General features: G+C 36.3%; 2 protein-coding genes across 4 annotated transcripts in view; both read left to right on the top strand.

Moving 5' to 3' along the window:
- Positions 1–10,014, top strand: part of LOC132700488 (NADH dehydrogenase [ubiquinone] 1 beta subcomplex subunit 2, mitochondrial-like) — a 190,286-nt gene that overhangs the window by 34,099 nt on the left and 146,173 nt on the right. The gene's annotated exons all lie outside the window — the stretch shown is intronic.
- Positions 1–10,014, top strand: part of LOC132700483 (suppressor of lurcher protein 1) — a 202,204-nt gene that overhangs the window by 48,080 nt on the left and 144,110 nt on the right. The window contains exon 2 of one of the 3 annotated variants that reach the window (XM_060667837.1): positions 2,273–2,454. The exons of 1 other annotated variant lie outside the window; for it this stretch is intronic. The gene's annotated coding sequence lies outside the window, so the exon portion shown is untranslated. Of the gene's footprint in view, positions 1–2,272; positions 2,455–9,559; positions 9,579–10,014 lie in introns of those variants that run through there. One more of the 3 variants, XM_060667839.1, reaches the window with a different exon arrangement.

The raw sequence follows: 10,014 nt of genomic DNA, 5'->3' as shown, positions 1-10,014 counted from the left end.
CACGAAATAAGAATGATTACTAATAACCTTAAACTAAGTAGTATACCAAACCAAAGAATATTAAACACAGGTAGGTATAAAATTATTTTCTATTACGGATCACAATTTTACCTGAATTAAAATTCCGAAACTTTAGGTAATAATCTTGTCGCATTAATGCATAAATGAGCACCCTTGGATAATCCCATATATCTATGAACAGACCATACCTGCTACTGTATATACCGGAAAATGACAACAAAACCTGTTGTGAGAATTTAAGTTTAATAATGGGGAGGTATTTAAATCTAATTGATCGTTAAGTAATACATTTGAATGTCTCATTTTGTTAGTCTCCGTGGTTTCCAATAAATTTAATTTTCTACTTTTTGCGGCTGTAATTCAAAATTGTAGTCGAAAATGTGTTTTTCTGTGTTTAAGAGTGCAGCATATTTGGAATCTGGACTATTATTTTTAAACGCTCTTTTATGTTCATTAATGCGTTTCTCGAAGAATCTAACTGTTGTCTATCATTCATAAAATGTTTCTTAGACCAAAACTAAAGTTAGACAAATTAATTTCTAATACAAAGCAAGCCAGTTATTACAAAGTATACCGAGCACCAATTTTACAACAGGTTCATAAACTTAACAGTTGAATTTCTGGACATCATTTCAAAGCAATCCTAAGTGGCCCTTTAATGGCCAGGGTGAATCTCTGGGACAACGTCAGATTCTTTCTAGATTGCGAGATAGTAATTAAATTATTTTTGTTGTATATGGTTTTTGGGAGTTCCCTTACAATATTTCCGTGCTTACTTACCCAACATGTCCAGAAGAATATGCTTTTTAATTAAGATAAGTAACAAACTGGTCCACTGTAATATTTCAAATTCAAAATTACCTCATTTCCTTAACGAATGGCTCAATCGGACAATGCATTACCCAAAAATAACCTCTTAATTATGGACACGCAATTAGAAAACGCCCTGTATAATTAGGTAAAAGCTTGTGGGAGAAATCGCATTGGCAGCACAGTATTTGCAACTTTTGTCTATGCACCGACTTCATTCAGACAGCGCCCTCTCGCGGGCGAAAATGCAAAACATCCCCCGCCGAGAAATCCCTCCGTCGCGTTCCCTCATAATATATTCCATTACTCTCGTTCGCGCGAAATCTCTCCTCGAGGCGACAACATCATAATTTGTTCGCTCGAAACCCGAGACGAGAGAATTCGTCGAGCCAAATTTATTACCACCGTTATCGTTCTCCGACTACGCCACTGTCCGGGGATGGGGCGGCGATTATTATTAATTATTGTTCTTCTTTTTTCACTATTTATGCACCTGGAACGCAGTCAATTTGGCCAGCTTCGCGGTGAGTGCTGATGGACTTATTGGGTTCCCAAAGGATGCCTCTGTGAGGAGGGTTTGGGGCATCATATCATCCCCCGTCGATCCCTGTGGAGGTAAAAATCAAAAGAAGTGTGAAAACAAATTTAGTCGACCAAGAAATGGCTACAAATTCAAACCTTGTTGGATAAACCATACCATACCAACTAAATAAACCATATAAGACTTGAGAATTGTCCTGATGGAGTCAAGACCAAGCCTTAGTAGGCGGCCCATCAAAGTCCCTATATGTTGTACCCCAAGTCTTCCAAATATCACCTTTAACTTGAGGGAAGAACCATCTAAAATATAATTTTCAATAGATAATAGATTCCAGTGTTCTTGTTTTGACTCGTTAAAGTCAGGATCTCCATTTCGTCATCCAATTCCAATTTTGAAGTGAACGTTATCGCCATGAATCCAATGAAACCAACAGCCAAAACAAATAGACACTTCAACGAGAAATCCTTGAGCAATCCGAATGTCGTTTCTAGTACAGAAAACTCAACTTCAAAAAAGCAGCAAGAATCTTATGAGCATTTTTTATTGAATAGGTTCAAAAATTCCCTTGAATTGTCATAATTTCTCCGCAACTGAAGATCATGTAGATGAGCTGATGTCAAAACAGTGGACAGACAGTTGTTTTCGGACTACATTATTCTCTTTCTTCATCTTCTTGTTTTATGACTTGTTTGGTAGATGCAAGAATACAAACGCTTTTGTGATTTGTTACTAGTTTCTCTCTCTGTCCTCATAACGAATGAGTTAAAAAATAAACATATCTGAGACAACCAAAGAGAGGAAGAACTTCTTGGTTCAAGAATTTGGAGTAGAATTACTTGGGTGTTGAGTTATTCCGTTCAAAAGTCAACCGGACAATACTATTTGAAAGTCTTCTTGCAGACGTTTCGCCAATCATCCTGTTGGCTTCTTCAGAGCTTAACTGCAACTGGTTTACTTTCAACTATGTGCCTGATAATAGGAACATGAAAATGATGATTCCCAAGCAGACGCAGAGTAGAATTCAGACCAGCTTCAGTTGAGTTCTCTGAAGAGGTCAAGAGGACGAGTCAGCAAGAAGATTTGTAAGTAATAAAAATATTATTATTCCTATTGTTTTTTTTTGCGATATTTATTATTTATTTTTATTTATTGATGAATTTTTCGAAAGTACCTGCGCTCGTATAAAAATTTTATATCTTGGTAACGGTAAGTCCTAGGGGATCGCCGCTGCTACAGAAATGATCACGGTCGAATAAATTTTTTTTGTCTGTCCGTTCTCCGTTCTCCGTTCTCGTCTTTTGGTTTTCCCTGAATAACTTTCGAACCTTTGGAGTTGTAAAATTGAAATTTTCCTCCTTTTTAACCCTCCACGAGGCACATAAGTTTGTAAGAAATGGCCCTGATCCGACGCCGGTATCAATCTTTTTTTCGCGATTTTCGACTGTCTTTTGGATCTTGCTATGAAACACGATTAGGGTCCTCAATTTGAAGCAATCAACTTCATATGTGGCACATATATGCCACTTTGCCTCTTAACGGAACCTATTGAAAATAGGGGACTGGGAGGTGGGGAAGTATTCTAAAAAAATTAAAAATAGCGCGTGTAGGGGTCTACAAAAAACATCATTTTTCAAAAACTGTTTACGAGACCAGAAAAATTATGAAACCAGAAGAAGCAGAAGATACGGTTCTGGCCCGAAAACCATTCACTATTTTCAAAAAATTCTTGAACCAGGACGCGTTGAAAGTCCAGAGCTATAACCTCTACTTCGAACAATGATTGTGTCATATACAGGGTGTGTCGTTTATGGGAAAAAATCTAAAATATCCTAAAAATTTCCGTTTTTATGCCTAAATTATTGGCGATAAATGAAAAACCGTTTAAAATGGGATAATTTTATTTGAACAGTATCGTAAACCGTGTCGTGAGAGAGTTTCAGGTTTCGTCAATTATATAGGGCGCGAGATATTTGAAGTTCGACGAAGAAAACCCATGCAGAGGATTTTAAAGTATGAAACAGGTATGAAAGGTGTTGCTAAGAAGAAAAATGCGAACTTACTACTAGACTCTAAAAGAGATTGAGGAAAGCGATTAAAGGATTAAAACAAGAAGGAGAATGATAGCAATCTAAGCCTCTACTTTACAAATGGTAATCTGGAAAAATCAGGAAAATATAAAGCCGTAGAAAGGAATACTGCGATGAGATGGAAACTAGATGAAGAAAAAAGGAAACCATTGAGGTGGAAGAGTATAAGTATCCCGAAAAGCCGAGGTGAAAGTATACAGAGCTCCATTGCTACTTCGGAAGATTGGTGGTTGAAGGAAAGTGCGTGAAGAATGAGCAAGAAGAACAAACAATGAACTAAAAGACCTCTTAGATGAACCAAGGAAGACAAAGACCAAGATGGAAATGGACATAGCCTTGATGGGGATATCCTTCTTGGTCTTGGTTTAATATTGTCGCATCGTTGTCGGTTTCTAAGATGTTACGCAATCAAATTTTGTGTGACGCGCTTTTTAACTGGCCGTACGGTTCAAACTTAAGCGTATGTTAATAGGCTGGGAAACCGCGGCTGCTTCAACATCTCCATTCGGCGTCGGGTTGGGTATTATTTCAACAAATACCTTCCTAGTATGTTGCAACCACGTTCAAGTTTCCTAGCGCATACAAGGCTTTCGCATAGATAAAGACCGTTTCATATTCGGACACCAGTACAGTTTCGCCCGTATTATCCCATGCATAAAAAAAAATAAAAAATTCTCTTTTGCTCCGAAATTGTTTATTTTGTTGCACGTAAGCATAAATACATACATAAATATACAAAAGAAAATATTATTTTTAGCATAAATTTACAAGGAATGGAATGCTACAATACAGAAGAATACGCAAATCCAAATAATACATACGGGTTTCATTATTATTGTAATCATTTATCACGATCTCCTCCATAGCCGCCTCCAATTCCTTTTGCATCAAATACCTATTACGAACTGTAACGTTCACTACACAACGCACAAAGTAATACTAAAGAACACGCTAATTGTTGGATGTTTATTGCACATGTGCTGACTTGTCTAGACTTGCCCTAACACACATTTTCAACCCCACCGGATTTCCAGTCTCAAGACCCAAAACCACATCTCCCACAACCTTACTTATCACTTGTATGGTATGGTATAGTATGGCTTGCCAGAAGAGCTTCGTTGGGACAAGACAACAATAATTATTAATACTTTTTGATGAACGTATTTTTACCTAAACATAAATGTTGAAATTAAATATAGGACCATGTGTTTTGGTGGAATATTACGAAGTCTGTTCACAGATGTAAGAGAGTGACTAGCTGATACGAATTAAGAAAAGACCCAGGCAAGCTGTAAGAATGAAATATGGCCGAACAGGTCCGTACTTTGCTTAGAATTTTTTGTGGTTTTGTTAGGAAAGGTACTAAACAATATTTATTTATTTATGTATGTATTTATATTAAAATCTAAAATAAAATTACAAATTATATTATAATAATATATCAGTATCACTATCGCTATCATCGCCTGTTCTAATTATTATTTGTTCTATATTTTTTGCAATGCGGATATACGATTGTTCTGCTTTTTCTATATGTTTAACAGAATTTGCCCAACTTTGTGGAGAGATGTAAAAAACATCGGTTTCTATAAGTTTGAGGACATTGGAGTTAACACGGGGAAAACATTGTTACGACGAATGACAGATTTCAGTTGGTGCCAAACATGTTCAATGGGATTAAATATACAGTGGTAAGGTGAAAGCCTTAAAACTGTATGCCCTAGATTTTTTGCATAATTATCAGCTTTTGTGTCACTTTAGTCAACTGTCTGCTGTGATAACTCGCATTGTCTATTACAATTACGCTATTAGGAGGAATGTTTGGAACTAGTTTGTTTTTAAACCAACTTTCAAATAAATCAGCGGTGGTGTCTTCATGGTAATCCAGTGAAGAACTTTTAATATTTTACGCAGACAGAGAAAGTCAATTTGGAATCCAACCATCTTTAGAGTCAGCATGCAAAATAGTTATTCTTTCACCTCTTTTTGGTGGCGCATTTGTTTTACACTTATTAGTTGAGTCTACCCAACCCTTTTCCGTTTCTTCTAAAGATGTTTGCTTTTTGGCAACACAATCCTATTCAAAGGCAATTGGTCACTTTCTTATATCTATGAACAGACCGTACCCGCATTTTTTGTAATGTAGCGTCCGCCAAGGAAAGTGAACTTCGCAGGTGAGACGGCCTATACCGAGCAACGAAACTCCTGTGAAAGTAAATCGTTGAGGCCTGACTGTTAAAAACCGTAACCGGCGTTGCCGAACGTGGCAGATGTTTGACGAATTTTACGAGCTACGTTTGCCGAAGAGATTTCGACGCGGCGCGCGTCTGCAATTCCAACTTTTGACTGGAAACGAGCAAACGACGCGGTTGTCGAACTTATCCGTTATCCGAGACCTAATTGGAGGCGAGAGTTTCTAATCTGCAGCGATTCGTAACGTCTGGATGTTTGCGTTGCTAAAGTCACAACCCGGCGTTTGGTGGCGAATTCGAGGGATCTCGATTAGATTATAGAGTGCCTGTTTCTGACATTTTCCTCTATTTTCCGCCTCCTGGATATTAGCGTTATGAACGCGTCTCTCGACGTTTGGTACGGTCCTGAATAGGTACAGGAACGGGTTTAGGATTGTCACTGTCATTGTCATTGTGTTTTCTAACAATTCATATGAACAAATTCGCTAAACGTCTTAACTTTAGAGATACACTGTGAAAAAAATTTTCAAAAATAAAATATATTTTAATGAAATTTGGCACACTGATTTCGCTTAAAATAAAAATTATTTTGCAATCTCCAATAATTCCAAAAGAAATTTAATTTCTAGATATTCGGTTTTCGCTTTAAAAAATAAGAACCTCTTCTCCGCGTTGTCGTAACGATGTCGTTAATATGACAGCATACGAATAAATTAGTTATTATTATTATTTCTCACGGTTGTGTTTTAATCGTCTCTAATACACTTTGACCAGTTGTTTTCATTCGGTTTTAGTTCATCCCTCAAGAAATAAGAAGTCAACAAAAAAATTGACCAAATATTGAGTGTTAAAGGAAAAGGTGCTTTATATTTTCTTTGCTTTTAACCTCTAATCTCTTATTTTTCTTTAGTCCGTCACACTAATAAAAACTAATTTATCTTCATACTGTGTATATATATATACAGTATGAGGAAAAATTAGTTTTTTTTAGTGTGACGGACTAAAGGAAATATCTACTTGACCCCACACTTTGACTACTTTTTACATAAATTAAATATTTCTTTTCGTTCTGGACTTATTGGAGTGCGGAAAAAAAAAAAAAAAAAATATATATATATATATATATATATATATATATATATATATATATATATATATATATATATATATATATATATATATATATATATATATATATATATATATATATATATATATATATATATATATATATATATATATATATATATATATATATATATATATATATATATATATATATATATATATATATATATATATATATGATGACACTATATTCCGGGATATCATCCGTTCGCTCGTTGAACTCCGACTGGAATCCTGCATCCGACTGGAATCCTGCAAATCTTGCATCCGACTGGAATCCTGCAAATCTTGCATCCGACTGGAATCCTGCAGGAACTATGTGTATTGATGGTAATTTGGGTGTTCATCCGTTCGTTGTTTGTCCCTGGAGTAGGATAATTCGCCTGACGTTTCGCCAAAATATCACTTGGCATCTTCAGAGGCCGCGCGTCCACGTCACTCGTGCGTGTCCTCGCTTAAACTGAGGTGAAAATGTGCGGTGCGGCGCTTTTTATAATCTCGGTCCCCTCCGCCGTAAATTGTATCGCGGCGGGGTGGGGGACACGGTTGCCGCGACTAGTGGTGCCACCTCGCTATCGGTTCGACTTGATTGCGCCGCGGTGGTTGGCGCTTCCTCGCTATTGGTGGAAACAATAGGTGGAAACACGCTGTTAGTGTGGTTCAGTACCACTTTCCAAACTGCAGGGAGGATTGAGGCATCATCTCTGTTGTTTATGTTATCATGAAGCTCTGGATCCGATACGTCGACGACATTTTTATCATATGGTCCCACGGGGAGGCTAAGCTAGATCATTTTCTAACTTACTTGAATTCTTTACACGATAGAATCGAGTTCACGATAGAAAAGGAGAAGGACAAACAACTACCATTTCTGGACGTCCTAATCTAAAACCCATGTGTTGAATACACTTCCATAAGGTAGTTCTGGCACATTTAACATCAGTATATATTATAAAACGTTTAAAAAAAATTATTATTTATTATTATTATACATTGCCGGTAAATAATAATACGTTTTTTTTTCAATTTTCCAGCGTTGCCACATTAGTATTTTTCGGTATATATACCAAAACTAGGATAAAAAAAATTGGAAACATTTGGCAATTACTGCACAGTTTTATTCAAAAAGCTTCTGCAGTCACGGGAAATAATTTAACTGTATTTAAGGAAACAGAAAACATACTAGTTAAAAAATTCCAAATATATGAACTATTTACCTAAATTAAATTAACTTATTGAAAATATAACTATTTTAATAAAACAACACAGCAAGCAAGAGATCATACAAAACACAAAAAACTTAAAGGCTAAAAAAAAGCCTTAGAATTGGCTTATAAATAACCTTTTGGCATACTTTTTTAACCCGGAATCCCACTAGGTAAATTATAATTTTAGTCATTCACGCTGTCATGACATGTCATGACTCACTACCCATACACTCACAGTCATATGCGGGGGTCTCCAAAAAATAGTCATTTTTTGTAAGGCATGGAAGCTCTAGGCTTTTAAGTAGAGTCAATACATATATCAGGTGATAGTGGTTTTTTTGGTCTTACAGTTTTTTGTTGGTAATTGGCTATAACGGGGTCAGAGGACACTAATAATATTCGCATCAAGTTTTTATCCGTGGCAATGCGCGATATTTTTTGGGTGTGATGCTCACGATATCGCCGACAATCTTTGTGACGTGCGTCTTGGGCCTCCTCAGAGAGCTGCCCAATACGCACAACACAATGTTTAATAATATCTGTGGAATGGTACAGCAGTTTCTGGACGGTTATGGGCATATAATACCACGAGTAGAGACTTAAATATTTTAAATATTTCTTCTACAAGGTTTTTCTCACTAGAGGCACTCCAGAATTGAAACAACGTTTTTTTCGATATTTCGTACATTTCTAAAAACGAAAAAACAAAAGTAGTCTTGCAATTTTGAGTTTAAATGAAAACACTATGTATAAAAATAATGCATTATAATTGGCAAGCAATACATGCGATAAACAAGTTTAAGAGCACATTAATTGTTAATATTTTTATCACTCAGAGGTTGACTTTTTTAACTGGCATAAGCTATATAAAAAAAATATATTTTTGCTTGCCACTCGTTTGCCTTCATATTTTTTTACTCTATAGAATTTGAAAAATTAAATATTAATGGTACTTATTCCGTTACTTGTCAAATCGCAGAAAAAACACAAACATTCTACGTTGCATGTGCAGGTCTAAACTAATCAACAGGACTGACATCAGTTGTCAAATACTTAAAGCGGCATTTGTTTTCAAGGCCTACTAATCCATTTAAAATGTACGAAAACTTCGTTGTTTTATTGAAGCGATTGCAATAAAAATAGACTTTCTTTTAAACATCTGATATTGGGCTTTCATAAAAAATTCTTGGTAAAGTATTTTTAGAAAGCAATACTGTGTTTACATGTTCTTAATTTGAAAACATTTTTTAATAATGATTTACTGCCACCTAGTTTATGCATGAGGCCCACAGTGCGACGCACGGGTGTACGACGTGTCGCCTAACCTCAGTCCCGATCCAGCATCTGACGTTGTACTAGGGACGACGTTGACTGTCGGAAGCGTTTCCGGTGGGCTTAAAATTAATTGGAAATCCTCCGGTCTAAGCCCCCTGTATCGCGGAAGTGTCGAGGTAAACACCGATTTGATTTTAATTAAGCCCCAAACGACCGGTCTCGAAGCAAACTCTCGAGGACGCGATCTAGTTTGGCAAGGTTGGCGGCTACCACGCGAGCCTTGGAGATCGAATTCCGTCGCCACAGAACGCAAAAGGTATTGTCGGTTAAATGGGTAAACATATTACGTGGTCTATCGGCCAAAGGGTCGAAAGTTAATGAGGTCCAGGTTACGTCATGACGTGACATCTTTATCTAAACTTGCGTGCATAGAAGTCGGCCCACAGTAAACGCTTTAGTATGAGTTTAAATTTGTCGAGAGTGCTGATCTTTTGTATGCGTAGCTGCGGTTAAACAAATGAAACGTGTTCATATATGCTTTTTTAAAATGGAACCAAGAATCGCCACCTTAATTAAGAATGTAATAAATTATAAAGGACTCGCTTTGTTAAATTGAACTGAGGTGGCTTTTACTTGATGAAAATCCATTTATCAAAATAAATAAGAACTAAAAGTTCAGATTTTCACGAAATTATATATTATGACATGACAATTGTTTCGACAACACCGTGTCTTTATCAAATGTAATATTT

This window comes from Cylas formicarius, unplaced genomic scaffold, assembly GCF_029955315.1.
Source record: "Cylas formicarius isolate icCylForm1 unplaced genomic scaffold, icCylForm1.1 PGA_scaffold_4__25_contigs__length_36172078, whole genome shotgun sequence".
In the NCBI taxonomy this organism is placed as follows: Eukaryota; Metazoa; Arthropoda; class Insecta; order Coleoptera; family Brentidae; genus Cylas; species Cylas formicarius.
The sequence above is the reverse complement of the archived record's forward strand: the minus strand, read 5'-3'. Positions and strand labels throughout refer to the sequence as shown.